The sequence below is a fragment of the Centropristis striata genome, chromosome 12 (assembly GCF_030273125.1).
Source record: "Centropristis striata isolate RG_2023a ecotype Rhode Island chromosome 12, C.striata_1.0, whole genome shotgun sequence".
NCBI lineage: Eukaryota > Metazoa > Chordata > Actinopteri > Perciformes > Serranidae > Centropristis > Centropristis striata.
Window position 1 is genome coordinate 1027809 of NC_081528.1, and position 21762 is coordinate 1049570.

A 21762-nucleotide genomic window follows, 5' to 3' on the forward strand; every position below is an offset into this window, starting at 1 on the left:
CTTCTTCATCGAGTCATTTTCATGTTCGACGTGGAACTTTAATCAGCAGCGAGACGCCCGACAGGAAACGTGTCACAGCTCGGCGCCACGTGGAGGTCAGAGGTCACAGAGGAGGGGGGGCAGGGGGGGGCTGAACAGGTCTCAGGTCAGTTTGAACCACTGTGAGACAGGAAGGAGGCGTGTCCATCGGGAGCTTCTGGTCCAATGATGTCTTCAAATAAATCCAAATATAATTATTTTGAGCAATTGTGGCTTGAAAAATAAGCCAGAAATACTTGAAACGAGCACGTTTTGGAGTAGAAAATGCTTTTAAAACAGCATTCAAACTACATGCAACTAAAACTCTCAACTGGAGCCAATATTTTAGATAAAAACTCACCATATTCAACAGTTGAATAGCTTGAAAAGCATGAAAAAGCTCACAATGTCAATCCTAAAAACAAGTCTTTAAACAATAATAAAATTACACAAGCACATAATTATATTACCAATAATCAAATAAGCACATAAAGCATAAAGGTCAGTTGGTAAATTATACTCAAACAATATAATTGAGATACTATTGATAGATATAAGAAGAACATACTTGGTATGTGTAATGTTTTTTGCAGTGTAATTGGCCGGTTTTCATTGGACAATAAGCCATTAGGTTGAATTTAAAGGGCCGGTACACAGCTTTGACATATTTTGCATTATCCCATTTTTCTTCTCTGTTGGCTTCCATTTATTTCCATCAAATATCAAACTAAAAAGTGTTGTGTGATCTATTATTACTGCATTATTTATTATGTATCAAACATACATTTTTGTTAATGCAGCACAACATGGACCAGAACCTGGAGATTTATTATTCAATTACATCTGAAAATAACAATATTATTAATAATAAAGATGCATTTTGAAGCAAATCATGTTGAAAAAAAAATATATATATATTCATGTAAAGCTTGTTTTTTTTAAGTCAGATTGATCAATTTTCATCAATATATGATGTGAAAATTAATGGAAACCAACAGAGGAGCTAAAATATGAATTATCACAACATGATTCATACTTCAGGAGGTAACAGCTGTTAATATGAATCATTTCTGCATGTTTGAGTTTATTTCTATGGAAATCCAGCTGCAGAAGAAACCTGTTGTTGTTGTTGAAGTTCAGACTTTATAAGAACAATAAATAAAGATTTAAAATATGCAGAGCTGTGGTCAGAGCCTTTAAAGTTTACATAGTCATAATTAATCTGTTTGAGCTCCAGAAACAGTTAAAATCTGTGTTTTATAAGATAAAACCTGATAGTTTCCTGCTGGACCAGAAGCTCTCGTGGACCCTGAACCTGAGTCGGACCGAGTCTAGAAACCAGGAAAAATCTCTTCAAACTTTTTTGTTCAAATCTGGAAAATAAAAACCGTCAGACGGATTCCAGATTCCAATCAGAAATCTTCCCAGTAAAACTCCCTGAAAAGAGCGTTTTCCTTTGTGTACCATAAGCTTTTAGCAACGTTTGTGTCTCTTATTCTGAAAAATTAACAAACAAATGTTCCACTAATAAGTCGAGACAGCCCAACGTTTCTCTTCTTTTGATCATTTTCTGTTTGATTTCTGTTGTTTTTTTCTTCCTGTTTTAACTACAATAGTTCTGTTTGGGGTGTCGAGTGGTAGATTTAAGCAGAAAAAGCTTGCAGCAGTTTTAACACATTTAGGTACCAGGTTCTCTTGTTCTTCTTCTGATTGTGCTTATTTTCTATGTATTTATAAAAGTATGTTTTTGGGGGAGTTCCTTTTGTGATTTAGGCCTGAATGATAGTCTCAAATATATATGTAAACACATTTGATGTCTTAATACCTTTTAGATATTGTAAAAAGAGTGAAACAGTGAGAGGAAGTAAAAACCCTTTTGTAAAAACAAAAAGAACCGTCACGACGTGCTCACCCTGTTTTTGAAAGCAGGACGTAAAAAAAAAGCTTTCATCACTTTTGTATAAAAATGCTTTTTTCCGATACGATATTTAACTTTTTGTAAACAGCATCGTTTGTTTCCCCTGGTTCTTCTTCTCGTCCTTTGTGTATTATTGTGAAATGTATAATCATGGTTATTTCTTAATGCACTATTTCTGTTGGGGCACTTAATAAGAGCAAAGCATCTTAGCAAAAAAAAGAAGAAAAAAAAAACGCTAAAAGTTACAAAAAAAAAGGTGAAAGCTAGAACGATATGCACCGATATGTTTTCAGATCCTTGTCATGTGAAATTTTTATATTTCAGAAGCTTATAATAACGTCATAATATTCCTCCACTCTTCCTTTGGACCGAGCGTCTCTCGGTTTCGGTGTTTTGAAGACGATATTTTATCCATCTTAATATTAGACCCGATCCTAGTCTTTGTGTTTTTTGGTGAGAATGATTGTACGATTTCAAAAACAGGCAGCGGATTTTAAAAACCACTTTTTTCCGAGTGTTTGGGTCACTGATCTCAAGGAACCTTCCATCGATGTTGGTGTTGTTGTTGATGGTGCTGTTCTCGTCGTCGCACACAATCTGGATCCTTTTTACTTATGCAACTGTGTTCCTGTTCCGTACTGCGAGCTCGTCTTCCGCGCCGTCGCCGTGGAAACGTTTGGGGGAAAATATAACTAAAAGTCGCGTTTGATGCCTTACGATCGACGACACAAAGTCTTCTCTTTGTTCGACAAAGTTTCAGTTCTGCAGCCGTTTATCGTAGATCGTTTTTTGTTTCTTTCGAGTCTCCAGTAAAACTGAGAGAACTTTTATTGTTTTGCACCAGATGTTTGTCCCTCAGGTTCCCCAAATAACAACAAAACTAAACAAAGTTTGCATCACAACCTGAAAGTGAGAAAAAGCCTTTAAAGGTGAAACCCTGCTGTCAAACAGCGCCCCCAGGCCTCACAGGACGGTACTGCAACTCACTCTAAACCGAAACTCGTTCATGAAGGAAAGAAATCCTAATCTACAGCACATAATTATAATTTAGCATCTTAAAACCACATGAAATTACAATAAAACATGTTGGAATGAGGACAGCTTGTTGGTCCGACAGCATTTTATTCTGAAACTCCAAAAAATGTCCAGTTTGACTGAACAACAAGGCCTTCAGAATAAAAGCACATTGCTTCTATTCTAAGACATTGCGAAGTCTTCAGTTCGCCGATATGCAGATAATACTGTTATTTTAATAAAGTGGATTGATTTCTGATTTCCAGAATTGGACCAAAAGACTGATACAAATTGTATTCTAAAAATAAGAGATTAGAGTTTTTAAGAAGACTTTCGTTATGTTTAAAGAACAAAAAAGACAATTTTGAAAGACTTCTAGTGATTTTGAGGGCAAAATAAGCGAGAGAACTGTACGATATTACAAACTTTTGGACATCTCATAATATGATGGGTTTTTTTAAATTTCTGGTCATATTATGCTCAAATATGTATCAGCAGACTATTATTGACCCATTTGAAGCATATTTGGGTAAGAATTTACGTTTTTTATTAAGAGGGTCATTTTTGGACAACCCAAAATATGCGGTTTGCCGATATGCAGATGATACTCTGATATCACAACGGAGTAAAACTTTTTATTTCGGCTGAAGTTAAATCAACTAATGTAGGTTTTTGATTCAGGATAACAGTTTATAAAGCTTTTGTTCCAATTCAGGAAATCAGAGATTAGACATGACTTCCAGCATTTCTAGTTAGTGTCGTAACACCGATTTACTTTATGTTTGAAGAAAAAAGACTATTTTGAAAGTCTGTAGTGGTTCTGAAGGCAAAATAAGGGAGAGAAGTGAACAATGTTATAAACTGGTATAAAGTTTAATAAAATCAACACAATAATCACGACGTCTCTCCATGTTTCAGTTTCAGATTAACGAGCCGTCGGACCAACAGATCTGTGCGTCAAAATTACGTGAATCTCATAATTACGACACCAGTGTGAAATAATACAACAAAAACGCAATTACAAGATATTAATCTTATTATAACAACATATATCGGTGTGACGTACTAAAGACAAAACCTCATGAGAAAACAGCAAGATTCCAAATTTACAAGAAAACTATCTCACAGGTCATCCTGCAATGATTAGTTTCACATCTCAAAATGAGGTAAAAAATATCTATATCATATCCTGAAATCAGAAGGGACGCTCATAATTATAAACATTTACAAGATCTCACAGAAAGCTGTGAAGAGACGGATGTTTAAAAGATGTTTATGAGCGATTAAAGGACGATTATAGAAACCATCTCACATCCCTTTAAGATCCGATCTGAGGCAGGAATCTGAAGTCTGGACCGGTTAAACTTTTGACTTTATGCAAACCCGGCAGGCCTGACAGGACGCCGGCGTGTTGGCCTGTGGTTCAACATCTGTCCAGCGTCTTTAGGAAAAGCCATTTTTTCTCTTGATTCCACTAATGAAGCCCAGCCGGCGAACAGTCACACCTCGCATCACGTCTCCAACAGCTCCAGATATAAAACTTCTCTTTCTCTGGTTTTATTGGTCACAGTTGTAGAAAGTTTGCTTCTCACCGTCCTGGTTTTAAAAACTGCAAAGTATACTTTTTTCGATGTTTTACTTCAATGTGAAAGAGGGCAGAGGTACTGCATCTTTGTGAAATATGAAATATATCATCAAAGTATATCAAAGCACAATGTTTAATTAATGTCTTTAGAATACAAACGGGGGGACACGCCCCCGGCTTCTTTCTTTTCCGTCTCTGGCCATGCTGTAAATAGATGCATGTTTTTTTGTTTTCTTTGGTTTATTTTCCTGTGATCCAGTGCTTTTTGTACAGAAACAGTCTAATAAAGATTACATTTGGCTTGAACTCTGAGCCGTTTACTGTCTCTTTGTACGCAAAATGTCTTCAAATGTTTCTGGTTGAATGTGAGGAAACAAGAGAGAGAATCCAAGTTCCCAGAGTCCTTGTTTCCCTCTTCAATATCCTCTAAACATTAAAAATGTCAAAGTATAATATGTCATCAACTTTTTCATGAAAATCCATTTCCAAGATGAAAATGATCCAGTTCAGCAGCAGCAGGGTCTGAAAAACTGGACCGAAGGACTCATGAAGTTTATGAAACTGGAGATGGAACGTGAAACATTCAACATGGAGCAGAAAGATCCTCCAAAGATCAGAGTTAATGATGAAAGTGTTGGAGCTCTGACTGACGTTTGGAGTCGAGCTGATGGAATCAATCAGAGCAGCTCAGAGCCAGAAACATCTTCAGTCAGACGAGAGAAGCAGCAGGTAGAAACATCAGCCGAGGCAGGACACAACAGGCTTAGAGTCACATGCAGACCATAACTGGGACCTTTATAGCATTCTCACACATTTTAAATTTGACAAATTTTGACTAAAATCAACATGCTATAGTATGACTTTTTTTGGACATCCCAAAATCTGGTGTTTTTCAGTCATTTCTGACCATAATATACTCTAATGAGTATCAACAGACTATAATGAACCCATTTCTATAATTTTTAATTTAAAATTTGACCATTTTTCATAAAAATCAACATGCTATAGTATGACTTTTTTATGAGTTGGTCATTTTTGGTCATTAAAAAAGATGGTGTTTTTCTGTAATTTCTGACCGTATTATGCTCTAATATGCATCAACAGACCATAATTAACTAATTTGAAGCATTTTTAGGCATTTTAAAATTTGACCATTTTTGACAAAAATCGTCATGCTATAGTATGACCTTTTTTTTAAACAGGTCATTTTTTGACATCCCATAATATGATGTTGTTTTGCAATTTTTGGAGAAAGTATACTGCAACATGTGTTAACAGACTATAATAGACCTAAAGCATTTTTTTTTTTTGGTTAGAAAAATTGACACGCTATATATAGTATTTAAAAATATATATTAACAGGTCATTTTTGAACATCCCAAAACATGGTGTTTTTTGCTATTTTGGGGGGATTTATACTACCACATATATCAACAGATTATAATTAGGCCACTTCTAGCATTTTTATGCATTTTAAAATTTGACCATTTTTCACAAAAATCGACATGCTATAGTATGACTTTTTTATGAGTTGGTCATTTTTGGACATCCCATAATATGATGTTTTTTTTTTATCATTTCTCTTCATATTATGCTCTAATATGTATTATCGGACTATTATTGATCTATTTGAAGCATTTTTAGGAATTTTTAAATTTGACTTTTTTTTTAGAAAAATTGACATGCTAGTATTAAAACAAAATTAACAGGTCATTTTTGAAAATCCCAAAATATGGTGTTTTTCTGTCATTTCTGGCACATTATGCTCTAATATGTATCAACAGACCATAATTGGGCCATTTGAAGCATTTTAGGCATTTTAAAATTTGACCAATTTTGACTAAAATCGACATGCTATAGGATGACTTTTTTTTGAGGGGTCATTTTTGGACATCCAATAATAGGATGCTGTTTCACTATTTTTGTAAAAACTATATTCCCACATGTATCAACACAACATAATTGACCCATTTTTAGCATTTTTAGGCATTTTAAAATGTGACCCTTTTTTAAAAAAAATCGACATGCTATAGTATGATGTTCAGGTCATTTTTGGACATTAAAAAATATGTTGTTTTTCTGTAATTTCTGACCATATTATGCTCTAATATGCATGAACAGACCATAATTAACTAATTTGAAGCATTTTTAGGCATTTTAAAATCTGAACATTTTTGACAAAAATCGACATGCTATAGTATTAAAAAAAATCATTTTTGAACATCCCAAAATATGGTGTTTTTTCGCTATTTTTGGAGGAACTATACTACCACATATATCAACAGAGTATAATTAGGCCTTTTTATGCATTTTAAAATTTGACGATTTTTCACAAAAATCGACATGCTATATATAGTATGACTTTTTTATGAGTTGGTCATTTTTGGACATTACAAAATATAGTGTTTTTCTGTCATTCCTGGCCACATTATGTCATAGGTTAGTTTGTCAAAAAAACTTTCAGTATGGTATGGCATAAAAACAATCATTAAGTCATTCTATAGTGGAATAAAAGTATAAAATCTGAATGAACAGCAGAAGAACCTGTAAACTGGACTGAAGGAAGTTTATGAAACTGGAGATGGAACGTAAAACATTCAACATGGAGCAGAAAGATCCTCCAAAGATCAGAGTTAATGATGAAAGTGTTGGAGCTCTGACTGACGTTTGGAGTCGAGCTGATGGAATCAATCAGAGCAGCTCAGAGCCAAAAACATCTTCATCAGACGAGAGAAGCAGCAGGTAGAAACATCAGCCGAGGCAGGACGTTCTACCTGCAGGTCTGTGTTGACTGACAGTTAAAGATGGACTGAGTTCCTGAAACTCTTTGTCATTTGTCACACAGATGGGTTTTGGTTCGGCGCCAATTCAATGTTGAAAGTTTTTGCAGCAATGTTTTGCTTATTACACAGAATTTGCTGCATAGGATATCCTCGAATTTTGTTAAAAAAAGAAGTCATAGCATAGTATGTGGTCAAATTTCACAATAGAAGTCATAGAATAGCATATCGTCAAAATTTCACATTTCATAGTATAGTAAAAAAAATATAGTAAATTTCACAACAAAAGTCAAAGTATAGTATGTCGTCAAAATTTCACAATTAAAGTCATAGTATAGTATGTTGTCGAATTTCAGTATAAAAGTCACAGTATAGTATGTCGTCAGAATTTCACAATAAAAGTCATAGTATGTCCTTGAATTTCATATAAAAAATTCATAGTATGGTATGTCATCAAATTTCACAATAAAAGTCATTGTATAGTATCTTGTCAAGATTTCACAATAAAAGTCATAGTATAGTATTTCATCAAAATTTCACAACAAAAGTCATAGTATAGTATGTTGGCAAAATTTCATAATAAAAGTCAAAGTATGGTATGTCGTAAAAATTTCACAATAGAAGTCATAGTATAGCATAGCGTCAAAATTTCACAATTAAAGTCATAATTTAGTATGTATCCAACTTTTCACCCAAAATTTCATGGTATACTATATTTTACATTTTTCACATTAAAAGTCATAGTATGGTACGTCATCAAAATTTCACAATAAAAGTCATAGTATAGTATGTCTACAACTTTTCACCCAAAATGTCATGGTACTCTATATGTTAAAAAAAAGTCATAGTATAACATGTCGTCAAAATTTCACATTAAAAATGTTTTCACCATGAAAAAAAAATATTTTCATACTAGTATGTCATTAAATATTTACTATGGTAGAAAAGTATAACATGCACCCAATGTTTTCAATAATAATGTCGGATTAAAAAAATCTTGTGAGTATGTCAGAAAAGCTTAAAATCTGAAATCAGGGTTAAATGTTTGTGAAGACTTCCTGTCGGTCCTCCGAGTCTGTTGGAGTCAGTGGGTTGTTGACGCTGAGGGAAACAGAAAGATGTGATAAGTGTTTTTAGAGTCTGGGGGTCCTGGCGGTCTCTATCAGACCTGCAGACCTGAACAGGAAGTCTGGTTTCCATCACCAGGACCAGAACAGACCGGTATCAGAAGCCTGGCAGCGCCGGGGCTTGCTGCTACAGCCACCATTAGCTCCCAGCCCTCAGCGTCAGCAGCAGCTTGATGAGTTGTGAGGGCGGCGTGTTGGATGCTCAGCGCTCGTTAGCGGCGAGCGGCGCCCGAGGCTACGGCAGCTCACAGCCTCCAAACGGTCTCCCTGAGTCCGCACAAACCGGGCCAAACACTGCAGCCGCTGCCAGAGAAGAAGAGCTGAACGCCGAGCAGGGAGACGAGAAGAAAGGAAGAAGAAGAAGAAGAAGAAAGGAAGAAGAAGAAGAAGAAGAAGATTCACTGAATCAGAAACAATCAGGATTCTTCAGGTGGAAAGAGAAGCTGCTGATTGGTTGAAAAGGTTTTGGTGAATGAAATGTAACTAAATACCGTACATTTACAAAATTCAAGGCACTTCCTTCCATCCTCTTCCTGTATGTTGTCAAATTACACAATAAAAGTCATAGTACAGTATGTCGTCAAATTTCACAATAAGTCATAGTATAGTATGTTATCAAAATTTCACAATAAAAATGACATAGTACAATATGTTGCCAAATTTCACAATAAAAGTCATAGTACAATATGTCGCTAAATTTCAGAATAAAAGTCATCATATAGTATGACATCAAAATTCACAGTAAAAGTCATAGCAAAGTATGCTATCAAATTTCACAATAAAAGTTATAGTATGTCATCAAATTTCACAGTAAAAGTAATTGTATAGTATGTCGTCAAAATTTCACAATAAAAGTCATAGTATAGCATGTCATAAAAATGTTTCAATAAAAGTCATAGTATAGTATGCCATCAAATTTCACAATCAAAGCCATAGTAAAGTATGCTGTCAAAATTTCACAATGAAAGTCATAGTAAAGCATGTCGTCAGAATTTCACAATAAAAGTCATATTAAAGTATGTCATCAAATTTCAAAATAAAATTTCACAGTAAAAGTCATCGATAGTATGTCGTAAAAATTTTACAATAAAAGTCATACTACAGTATGTGGTCAAGATTTCAAAACAAAAGTCATAGTAAAGCATGTCGTAAAATTTCACAATAAAAGACAAAGTATAGCATGTCTTCAGAATTTCACAATGAAAGTCATAGTAAAGCATGTCATCAGAATTTCACAATAAAAGTCAAAATAACATGCTGCAAAATTTTACAATAAAACTCATACTATAGTATGTGCTTGAATTTCATTAAAAAAAATCTTAGTATAGTATGTCGTCAAATTTCACAATAAAAGTCATAGTATAGTATGTTGTCAAATTTCACATTAAAAGTCATAGTATGGTTTGTCGTCACAATGAAATAATTACATTTTCAGATTTCTTCCTGTAGAAATGAAGAGCTCAGATTAATAAACATAAGGAATGAATACTGAAGTTTATCATAATAAAAGCCTGAGAAAATTGTGGCGTGACACAAAAACCCTGGACAAGGCAGCTTTTCAAAATAAAATCCCCACAAAGTAGCTCTATCTTAGGAGTTTAGCATAATAAACGCCTGAGAAAACTGACTTTCTATACAGCAGAATGTTGTTGAGAATCTGAGAAGAATTTCACTGAAAATGTTTTTCTTTCTGTGTAAATCAAGAACCTGAAGAAAGTTGAAGAGCTCAAATTAATAAATGGCAGGAAGATTAATGAAGAGTTTCAGCTTCTTCACTTCTCAGCAGCAGGAAGTTCTGTTGACAGCAGAGACTCCCAGAAAGGTTTCAGCTTCAGCTCAGAGCTGCTGCTGAGGGGCAGGAATAGCTGGAATACTTGTTCATCAGGAGGAGGAGGAGGAGGAGGAGGAGGAGGAGGAGGAGGAGGAGCAGGAGGAGGAGGAGGAGGAGGAGGAGGAGGAGGAGGAGGAGGAGCAGGAGGAGGAGGAGGAGGAGGAGGAGGAGGAGGTGCAGAGCGAGTGCAGGTGTGTTTGGTTTGTCGCCGTACATCTGCGCTCTTAAAGAATTACACCGTTTCCTGTGAGGTGATGATGTCATGGTGATACGACTGCAGGCCAGTTTCAGGGTGTGTGTGTGTGTGTGTGTGTGTGTGTGTGTGTGTGTGTGTGTGTGTTCTTCCTACATAGTGAGGACATTTTTGCAAAGTGAGGACATTTCGGCCGGTCCTCACTTCTTTAAAGGCTTTTTTTTTTTTTAGATTTAAGACTTTGTTTTAAGGGTTAAAGGTTACATGATAATGGTAATTAACTGAAACTGTATTAAAAAATTAAAACTAAAACTAATGAAAAACTATTAAAAACCTTGCAAGGGAATTTACTGTTCCAATGAGGGTCCCCACAAAGATAGAAGTACAAGAATGTGTGTGTGTGTGTGTGTGTGTGTGTGTGACTGTAAGTCATCTCACACAGGAAGCGCGGCGGCCCGGCCCTCGCGATGACACCAGAGGCCTCGCCAACTGGGCTCGGCGCTCCAGGAGAAGGTATGTAAATCACTCGTCCAAGAGGCTCGCGCTCGCCAGCGTGTTTCCTGGGAACGACGGCGTTCTGGACGCGGGACGGGGAATCTGATGTGGATCCGTCCAAACCGCGTGTTGCTCAACACGGAGAGAATCATTCAGCCTGAAACTGAGCCTGCGGAGGCCAGCAGGACTCTGACAGACGGAACAGGAACCTCCACCAGCTGCAGCACCACTTTCTGCATAGAAGTCTATGAGAAAATACACAATAAAAGTCAAAGCATCATATGTTCATAGTCATAGTATAGTATGTCGTCAAAATTTCACAATAAAACTCATGGTATAGTATGTGCTTGAATTTAGTTTAATAAAAATCATAGTATAGTATGTGATCAAATTACAATAATTACTATCACAATAAAAGTAATAGCTTGTCCTCAAATTAAACAAAAAAAGTCATTGTATAGTATGTCATCAAAATTTCATATTAAAAGTGATAGTACAGTATGTTGTCAAAATTTCACAATAAAAGTTATAGTAAAGGATGTTGTCAAATTTCAAAATAAAAGTCATAGTATAGTATGATGTCAAATTTTACAATAAAAGTCATAGTATAGTTTGTCGTCAAAATTTCATAATAAAAGTCATAGTATAGTATGTCGTCAAATGTCAAAATTAAAGTCATAGTATGTTGTCCAAATTTCATAATAAAAGTTGTAGTGTAGTATGTTGTCAAAATTTCACAATAAACGTCATAGTATAGCATGTCGTCAAATTTCACAATAAAGTCATAGTATAGTATGTCGTCAAAATTTCACAATAAAAGTCATAGTATAGTATGTTGTCAAAATTTCACAATAAGAGTCATAGTATAGTATGTCTTCAAATTTCACAATAAAAGTCATAGCACACAATTGATTTGTGACCTCAGCAAACATTCTTTAGATGAAGCATAGGGCAAGTCTGTGTTTCCAAAATAAAAGCCCCAACATAGCTCCAAGCAAGATAGGTAACTGTAGCTTAAGAGGGAACCCAGAACAAGGCTGGTTTTTCAAAATAAAAGCCCACAAAACAAGTAGTTCTCCTAGTTTAGTATAATAAAATGTGCACAGATTCACTATTTGTTGGTATTTAAGTAGAATAAAATCAAGAGAGGTAATTGTAGCTTAACAGGAAACCCAAAACAAGGCAGTTTTTCAAAATAAAAGCCCACAAAACAAGTACTTCTCATAGTTTAGTATAATAAAATGTGCACAAATTCCCTATTTGTTGGTAGTTTAAAAGCAAGAAAGGTAACTGAAACACCCAGAATAAGGCTGTTTTTTCAAAATAAAAGCCCACAAAACAAGTAGTTCTCCTAGTTTAGTATAATAAAATGTGCACAGATTCACTATTTCTTGGTATTTAAGTAGAATAAAATCAAGAGAGGTAATTGTAGCTTAAAAGGAAACCCAGAACAATGTTTTTTTTTCAAAATAAAAGCCCAAAAAACGAGTAGTTGTAATAGTTTAGTATAATAAAATGTGCACAAATCACTATCTCTTGGTAAATAAATTAATAAACAAATAAAATAATGAGAAAGAAGTGTCTAAAATTAACCCAGTATGTTTAAATATTTTTTTTCTGTCCTTGTAAACTTATTAAACTTGAGTGAAAGAGTGTAGAACAAGTCGACACGTTGTGTTTTATGGAGTGTTGTCCTCCGTACAGACGCTGCGCTCCATCTGGAGAAGGTGTTTACCGCGAGCTGTCAGGAGAGATGCTACGACATGAGCGATGAAACGCGATCTGCTCGCTGCAGCCGCAGATGTTTGTGCGATATGATCTGCGGGGCTGGAGGTGCCCAGCTGTCTTTGCTGATTTTCTCTCCTGCGTTACAGTCCGAGCGCTCAGATATGTTTTATGATGAATCTACATATTTCCCCTCTCCGGGGGGACACACATTATTGGGAAGCACTCGATCTCTGCCTCCATTTCCTGTCGGCTCTAATAGCTTCCAGGTGAGAGGTGTTCCTCGCCGCCGCCTGGGAATGCTTATTAAAACTGTTTTCCTATTGATACAGTTGGTTTGATACTTACCAGATTTGACAAAGTAAAGATCTCATGTTTGGCGTAATATTACAAGGGAAACATAAGTGAGTTATTTGGCCTCGACGTGCTGGAAACGCAGCGCTGTTAAAGCGCCGGCCCTGAAACCTGAACCTCCTCGCTCCCACGCATTTGGTTTTCATTATTTTTTTTCTGCTCAGAAAAATTTAACAATAGCACCCAGAGATTAAGTCACGGTGCGGGTCACCGCCAACACAAACATCCTGCCGGGACGGAAAAATGAAGACAGATGAAGAAGGAAGCAGGTGTAAAGTGTACCTCCTCTACGGGAGGTGAGGAGGAGGAGGAGGAGGAGGAGGAGGAGGAGGAGGAGGAGAGAGAGGAGGAGGAGGTGAGGAGGGGAGAGGAGCAGGAGAAGGAGGAAAGGAAGAGGTGGAGGAGGAGGAGAGAGAGGAGGAGAGAGGGGGAGAGAGGAGGAGGAGGATATTTAAGTTAAATTTTGTAAAAAAAAAATTTAAAAATGTGAGTTTTCCTTATTTTCTAAGTTGTTGATTTATTTGTTGAATTGTTGAGGAGGAGGAGAGAGAGAGGAGGAGGAGGAGGAGGTGAGGAGGAGGTGAGGAGGAGGAGCATATTTAAGTTAAATTCTGTAAAAAAAAAAAGCTGCACAGTGAAACATCTCTGTTAGCAGAAGTCAATTATGAAGCATTTTTTGATTGACAGCTTCTTCTGGATTCACTTAGTGTGTGAAACGAAACAGGTAACACCTGTCAGTGTGTGTGTGTGTGTGTGTGTGTGTGTGTGTGTGTGTGCGTGCGTGTGTGTGTGTGTGTGTGTTCAGGAGAAACGGTGTCGATGTCGTTAAATAAACTGAAACATTTCCTGATGTTTATTTTCTTCACATCAGAATCACACAGATTCACAAATCATAAACCTGCTGCAGAATAATGATTTTAACGCATCATTATGAAAATAAAAACTATTGAAATAACATTATTATTATTATTATTTTCTTTACTTCCTGCTAATTATTTTCTCAGTGAATGGTTAAATTTTTCATCTTGTGAATATATAACTTTATAATCTCAGACAATAAAGTTTTTTTTCTCGTATACAAATTTTTTCATGTGGATTTTGTTTGTTTTTTTACCAATTTTCTCTGCAGCTTAACAGGAAACCCAGAACAAAGCTGTTTTTCAAAATAAAAGCCCACAAAACAAGTAGTTCTAATAGTTTAGTATAATAAAATGCACACAAATTCACTATTTCTTGGTTATTTAGTAGAGTAAAAGCAAGAGAGATAACTGTAGCTTAACAGGAAACCCAGAACAAGGCTGTTTTTCAAAATAAAAGCCCACAAAACAAGTAGTTTGTGCATTCTGAATTCAGGCGGGAAAAAGAAAGTCATTTTGTCTTTATGGAAAGATGTTATCTCATCAAAATGTAGATAAATATATATTTATTCAGTGATAACAAACTCATATTTACATGCAAATGTTTTAGACTTGATGGTAAATAAACTTCTCAGTCGGTTGTTGAGCTGACGGCTGCAGACAGGAAGTAGTTTGATAACTGGAGCTGCTGTCGCCCACCTGAACCTGCACAGATCTGATGTTGAGCTTTTGATGGTGATGGTCCGTCTGCAGAAACACTTTTAAACACTCCTGCAGGTCAGAGTGTGTCGGAGATAAAGATCCGTTGTTGGTTCAAGGACCGTTGGAAAGTTCAGACTCTGACGATAACGTCTGTTTTTTCTCTGTGTCCCTGCAGACGATCTGCAGCCTGGAGCTTAACTATTAAAACTACTTGTTTTGTGGGCTTTTATTTTGAAAAACAGCGTTGTTCTGGGTTTCCTGTTAAGCTACAATTACCTCTCTTGCTTTTATTCTACTAAACTATGTTGTGGCAATTTTGACAACTGCACTAAGTTAATGGTTGAGCTGGCCGAACACAAAGCACTCAATACTCTGTTCAGCAAGTTTTATTAGCACATTCGTGTTCCATACACCGCACAATCCCGAATGGCTCTTTTACAGTACAACAAAGCCCCGTACACCGCTCGACTTATGACTGTTGTATTTCCCAACATTGATTCTTCAGCAAGTCTCAATGTGGTCCTATCTTCCTGCCCTATACATCACATCAGGACAGAGTCCACTGGTCTACATGTTCCCCTCTCTCATGGTGTTATCAGAGTTAAATTCACAGAGTCAGTTCCCACAATGCCTTGTGTCTTGAATATCAAGTAGGTCGCCGCCTACTTCACGTCCCATCATGCAGGAAACACCAAATTTCCTTCACAACTACCAAGAAATAGTTAATTTGTCTGCATTTTATTATACTAAACTTTTAGAACTACTTGTTTTGTGGGCTTTTATTTTGAAAAACAGCCTTGTTCTGGGTTTCCTGTTAAGCTACAGTTACCTCTCGTGCTTTTTTTCTAATAAACTACCAAGAAATAGTGAATTTGTGTGCATGTTATTATACTAAACTATTAGAACTACTTGTTTTGTCGTTGTGTTGTATAACTGATGATCCGTTCAAGGACCGTTGGAAAGTTCAGACTGTTTCTTTCCGTTTCTGTTTCTTTCTGCAGCCTGGAGCTCCACCCTCACCTGCAGGTCCAAACTTTTATATATTTATTATATATTTATTATTTTCAATTAGTTGATGCATTAATGAATAAAGAAGAAATAATCAGTTTTATATTAAAATCTTTTTACAGATCAGTTCACAGATTTTGCTTTGTGTCTTAATTCTGACTTCTCTCCGAGTCTTCTGGCCTCTTCAGGCTTCCGTACTTGTAGTATTGGTGCAGCGAGGCGTCAGGCCTTCTGACTGATGGAGTTACTCGGCGTCCTTCACATTACTGTCCGTTAAAGAGCGTGCACGGCGGCGCCGTCATTGACATTCCTGCAGCACGGCGATCATCATCAGGACGGTCTCCGAGGCTGAAATCAGTGTTAATAAATCAATCCCCAGAACGGCTCTCCATCGCTCTCCATCGCTCTCCATCGCTCCCTCAGCTGCTCGCTAAACAAATGGATTCAGCATGTTTAATGAGGGGGGGAAGGGGAGGAGGAGCAGGAGGAGGAGGAGGAGGTAACTAATACCTTTAATGATCTCAGCAGACCGGAGTGAGCTGGCACCGGCCCAGAGCCAGCAGGGAGATGTTCTACACCGGGACGGAGGAGATGCTGGTAGAGAGGCAGATTTACGGCCTCGACGAACAAATGTACTGACTAGAAACTGAGTCAGTGAAGGACCCAGAAACATCTCTCCTCCTTTATCACCCTCAACATCCTGCTGGGAAACTTCTTGTCTGTCAGGATTTTCTGAGACTACGATGGGGGGACCCAAACAAAGTCCAGGTGTCCGGCAGCATGCTCCCCCAGAGAACATTTTTGTCCTAAAATCCTACATTTGGTGCCTCTCTCACATTCTAATTTAAGGCTCTTATTTTGACAGTCTTCTTGCAAATTCTATGGTGGACTCTGTTAACACATCCATGTGACAGGTTGTTTCTTCATGCAAACTCAATCAAGCTACTTTATTTAAGGGGTTTAGTGAAGGTGGTGCAAACAGGAAGTTAAGACAACACAAAGGGTTTAAATGCATGTTAAAGTGTTTTTATAGCAGTAGAATGCAAAAAAGACGTAAAATGACCAAAAAAGACGTAAAATGACCCAAAAATGATGTAAAATGACCAAACCCCCCCCCCCCCCCCCTAAAATTACAAAAAAGGTGAAAAATGACATCCAAAAAACGTAACATGACCCAAAAAAGTCACAAAATGTAAAAAAAAAAAAAAAAGAAAGAAATAAAAAGCAAAACACAAAACGTCCAAATATTATATGTTAATATTTGTTCTTGTTCATATTAAAACACAGGTTTGTTATTTGTTACTTGAATGTGTTTTTAAGTATGTTGTTAAAATCGTTTTTGCTATATAAGAAGGAATAAATAGAAATATTATTGGATGAATATGTGGAGGGCCGTGTCCCTGAGTGATGACTGGCAGGCTGAGCTCCTGCAGGAGAACACAGACTCTAAACCAACCATCTGCTGGTTAAATGTCATGCAAATGACCAAAAAGTCAGCAAAAGAAAATGTGATTTAAGTGCAGTTTCAGATGCAGAAAATATAGTAAAAAATAGAAAATAGTTCCTGCATGGATCTACTCACAACAATCTGTGGAGGATCTGCAGTAACCGGCTCAGAATTATCAGGAAAGAGTTTTTAGGATTGACATTGTGAGTTTTTTCATGCTTTTCAATCTATTCAACTGTTGAATATGGTGAGTTTTTACCTCAAATATTGGCTCCAGTTGAGAGTTTTAGCTGCATGGAGTTTGAGTTCTCGTTATAGGTAGTTTAAATGATATTTAAAAAGCATTTTCTACCAAAACGTGCTCGTTTCAAGTATTTCTGCTTATTTTAATGTTACTACAGTCTGACTTTTTTTAAGCCAAAATTGCTCAAAATAAGAATATTTGTATTTATTTCAAGACATCGTTGGGTTTTTCCAGTTTCTGGATATTTTTCTCTTATTTAAAGAATTCTTACAAAGAAAAATTTACAGATAATTTGACTTGTTTGGAGCATATATTTGATTAATCCTAGTTATTTATTTCTTATTTTCTGCAGTATGGCTGTAGTTAACTAAGTGATGTTCCTGCAGAGACTCTAAAGCGACCTGATGAAGAACTTCTCCTGTCGGCTCTCGTGTTCATCAACGAGTCGGTCTTCAGGGTTTTAAATGATTCTGCTCCTGGTGATGGAGTTCCTGTAAGAACTTGGCGTGGGAGTGATTGAGGACCGTCCCCCCGAGTCCCTCCGGCTCTAAGATGTCTCCGGAGGACGGACGCTGACGTGTCGAGGCGTCCGGCCGCATCGCGGAGGGCACAAATGGATTCTGGGGGCAACTGGCTGGCGTCCATTAACCACTCAAAGACGCTGCGAACACGGACGCCGCGCTCGCCGCCAGTCGTTGATTAGATAATTCGCCCATCAAGCTCGTGTTGAAGACTCATCTTTCTGTGATTTCGGGCTTTCCATTATGGACAACAGGCGGTGTCCTTCAGCGCCAAGGAGCGTTTACTGCAGCAGGAGAGCTTCCAGCGGGAGCGCCAAGGTTACAACCTGCCGCTCTGTTTGGATGTACATTAGCTTTAATGCAGCACTCCTCGGCCCCGGGGGAGGGGCCGGCGGGGGCCGGGGGCCCCGGGCTGCTTCAGATGCAACAGTGTGTTGCAGAGCAGATATCTGCACATGTTGTGACCCTCCAGCTGCATATTTCTGCACATTCAACCACCAACAGCTCCGGCCCACACATGTTTATCTGCAAATCTGAGGTTTAAACCACATAAAGAGGAGCTTAAATAACTGAAATGATGTACTCCGTAATGTAAAGGTTCATATTTATATACAAAATACTTAAATGGAGTCTGTGTTTCAATGTTTTATACAACACAAACATCTATTTTTATTCAGGAATAGTTTTTTTTTGTATTAATATAGGTAAAAAGGCTGAAAAACACGAAGCAGGTTTGAAATTGAACCCTTGAGTTGTTATAGGGGATAAACATGACCCTTCACTGTGTTACCATCTTGATATTTAGTATTGGTTGAAGGAATTTGGAGTTCTTTTCATAGCAGAGGTTGGCCTATCACTCATTCATGTGCAACATTAAAAGGAACAGCGTGTTTAGTCAAAGTGTGAAACTCTTCAGCTTCACACTGCGGAGTTAAAAATTACTGCAGCAGATAACATGTTATCAAGTAATACAACGCAAACATTATTTTTATTCAGTCTCTTTTTGTTTTAATATAGGTAAAAAAGCTGAAAAACACAAAGCAGGTTTTTTTTACCAAATTAATATGTAATATTGGTTGAAGGAATTTGGAGTTCTTTTCATAGCAGAGACTTAAAATGAGTCTGTGTTGATATTTCCTGCTTTACAGCATCGCAGAATAATCATTTGTACGATCACGATTGTGTTTGTCTGTGTTATGCTGGTTTACACCAAAAGATTTCCCCAGTCTGAACGTCTTTAGTAAATCTAGTTTTACTGGAGTCACGACACTCCCGTCATCTCCATCGTTTTAATAGTTTAAGGTAGTAATCTGCTCTGTTTCATATCAGTCTTTTCCTAGTCTTGGGTTTGTTGCAGTGATGTAACACAACATGGTTTTATTCACAATGATTTTGGTTATTATCAAGAATATTTCCATGACTGTAGATGTAAAAATGACCAAAAAAAGACACTAAATTACCAAAAATAGATGTAAAAATGATCTAAAAAGACCAAAAAAAGGACAGAAAATTATTGAAATAGACACAAATTGACCAAAACTAGATGTAGAAATGACTAATAAAGACACAAAATGACCAAAAATACAGTCATGGAAAAAAGTATTAAACCAATGTGCACTGTTTCTTTTCCTAGTTTGGTTTGTGATCATATTAAATGTGTTTATTTGAGCCGGTTACTGAAGATCCTCCACAGATTGTTGTGAGTAGATCCATGCAGGAACTATTTTCTTTTTTTCTCTATATTTTCTGCATCTGAACCTTTACCACATTTTCTTTTGCTGACTTTCTGGTCATTTGCATGACATTTAGCCAGCAGACGACAGGTTGTTTTAGTGTCTGTGGTCTCTGCAGCAGCTCAGCCTGCAAACTGCCTTTAATGCCATAAAAACACTTTAACATGCATTTAAACCCCTTGTGTTGTCTTAACTTCCTGTATGCACCACCTTCACTAAAGCCCTTAAATAAAGCAGCTTGATTGAATTTTAAAACCCAAATCTATATTTTGCATGAAGGAACAACCTGTCACTCACCACAGACTGTGTGAACATGAAGGTTTTCCCTCTTTACAGAGCAGAAAAACTGCATTTAATCAGTGGAATCCACTCACACCTGTCATACTAAAGGGGTTTATTTTTATTATGTTTTAATTGCTAAAGGTAATGCATAGGTGTAAACATATTTTTTTTTAGCAAGCAGGCGTGAATATGTGCATGTTTTTATGGTTTTTGTGGTATTAAAATGATTTTATAGCAGCCAAGACAAGATCTGTCCCCTGTTGGTGTTCAGCTTTCATATAAATATGAACAAAGGCATTTGACTTTTCCTCATGTTTTACTTTTTCCTTCTTGGAGAAATCATTGAAGTTCAAGTTGAACAAAGATCATTCTGGAGGTTTCCTCTGCTGTTAAACACAGTGGCGCCTCATTTTTGACCCCTAAAACATGTTTAGTAACATATAACAAACCTGTGTGTTAATATGAACACAGACTTTGAGTCTCTTTGATGCTTTATAACAAATAATTTAAATAGTTTATCAGAGAAAACAGTTTTTCCTTCTTATTCACTAAACAATCACATGTTAGAATGTGTGTATCTGGCTTGCTTTGCTTTGTTTTAGAATAAATATCTTTTTGACTAAACACGCTGTTCCTTTTAATTTTGCATATGAATGACTGTTATGCCAACCTCTGCTATGAAAAGAACTCCAAAATCCTTCAATCAATGCTAAATATCAATATGGTTATTTGATTATAATTATTAAGTTCATTATTAATCAGTGTAAGTAACTTTATGAGACTCATTTACTGTGATTTTGTCATCTTTCCTCTTTCTAAGAAAAGGTTTGGTGCCCAGAGGAACTCTAATTTATTTAAAGCACTAATATTAATTTAGTCAGTTTCTGATTGCAAGATTGCTCTAAATAACCTTAAATTCCTTTCATATTTTGACGACCCACATGAGGTATTTTGTATCTGTAACCAGATCCCCCTACATTGTTAAAGATGAGTTATAATTCTTCTTTGATAATAAATGTTGGTGTCTGTGTGAAGTTGTGTTTCAGGTCGATGCAGCTGAGAGTTAACGGAACTTTTAGTGAAGACGTTGAAGCTGAAAACCAACTTCTCAGTTTTCTCAGTTTTTGATCGTACAAATGATTATTCTGTGATACTGTAAAGCAGGAAATATCAACACAGACTCATTTTAGGTCTCTGCTATGAAAATAACTCCAAATTCCTTCAACCAATACTAAATATCAATATGGTAACACAGTGAAGGGTCATTTTTATCCCCTATAACAACTCAAGGGTTACATTTCAAACCTGCTTCGTGTTTTTCATTTTTTTTTTAACCTATATTAACACAAAAAAAGACGATTCCTGAGTAAAAATAGATGTTTGCTGAAGCTGAAGAGTTTCACACTTTGAATAAACACGCTGTTCCTTTTAATGTTGCACACGAATGAGTGATATGCCAACCTCTGCTATGAAAAGAACTCCAAATTCCAAAAGTCATCAAATTTCAAGTCGAGAAAAGATCATGAAGGAAGTTTCCTCTGCTGTTTTCAGCCTTTTTACCTATATTAATACAAAAAAGAAGACGATTCCTGAATAAAAATATATGTTTGCGTTGTATGACTTGATAACATATTATCTGTATTTGCTGTGATTTTAACTCTGCAGTGTGAAGCTGAAGAGTTTGTTGCACATGAATGAGTGATATGCCAACCTCTGCTATGAAAAGAACTCCAAATTCCTTCAACCAAGACTAAATATCAAGATTGTTAACACAGTGAAGGGTCATGTTTGTCCCCTATAACAACTCAAGAGTTAAATTTCATACCTGCTTTGTGTTTTTCAGGTTGTTTTTTTACCTATATTAACACAAAAAAAGACTGAATAAAAATAGATGTTTGCGTTGTATAACTTGATAACATGTTATCTGC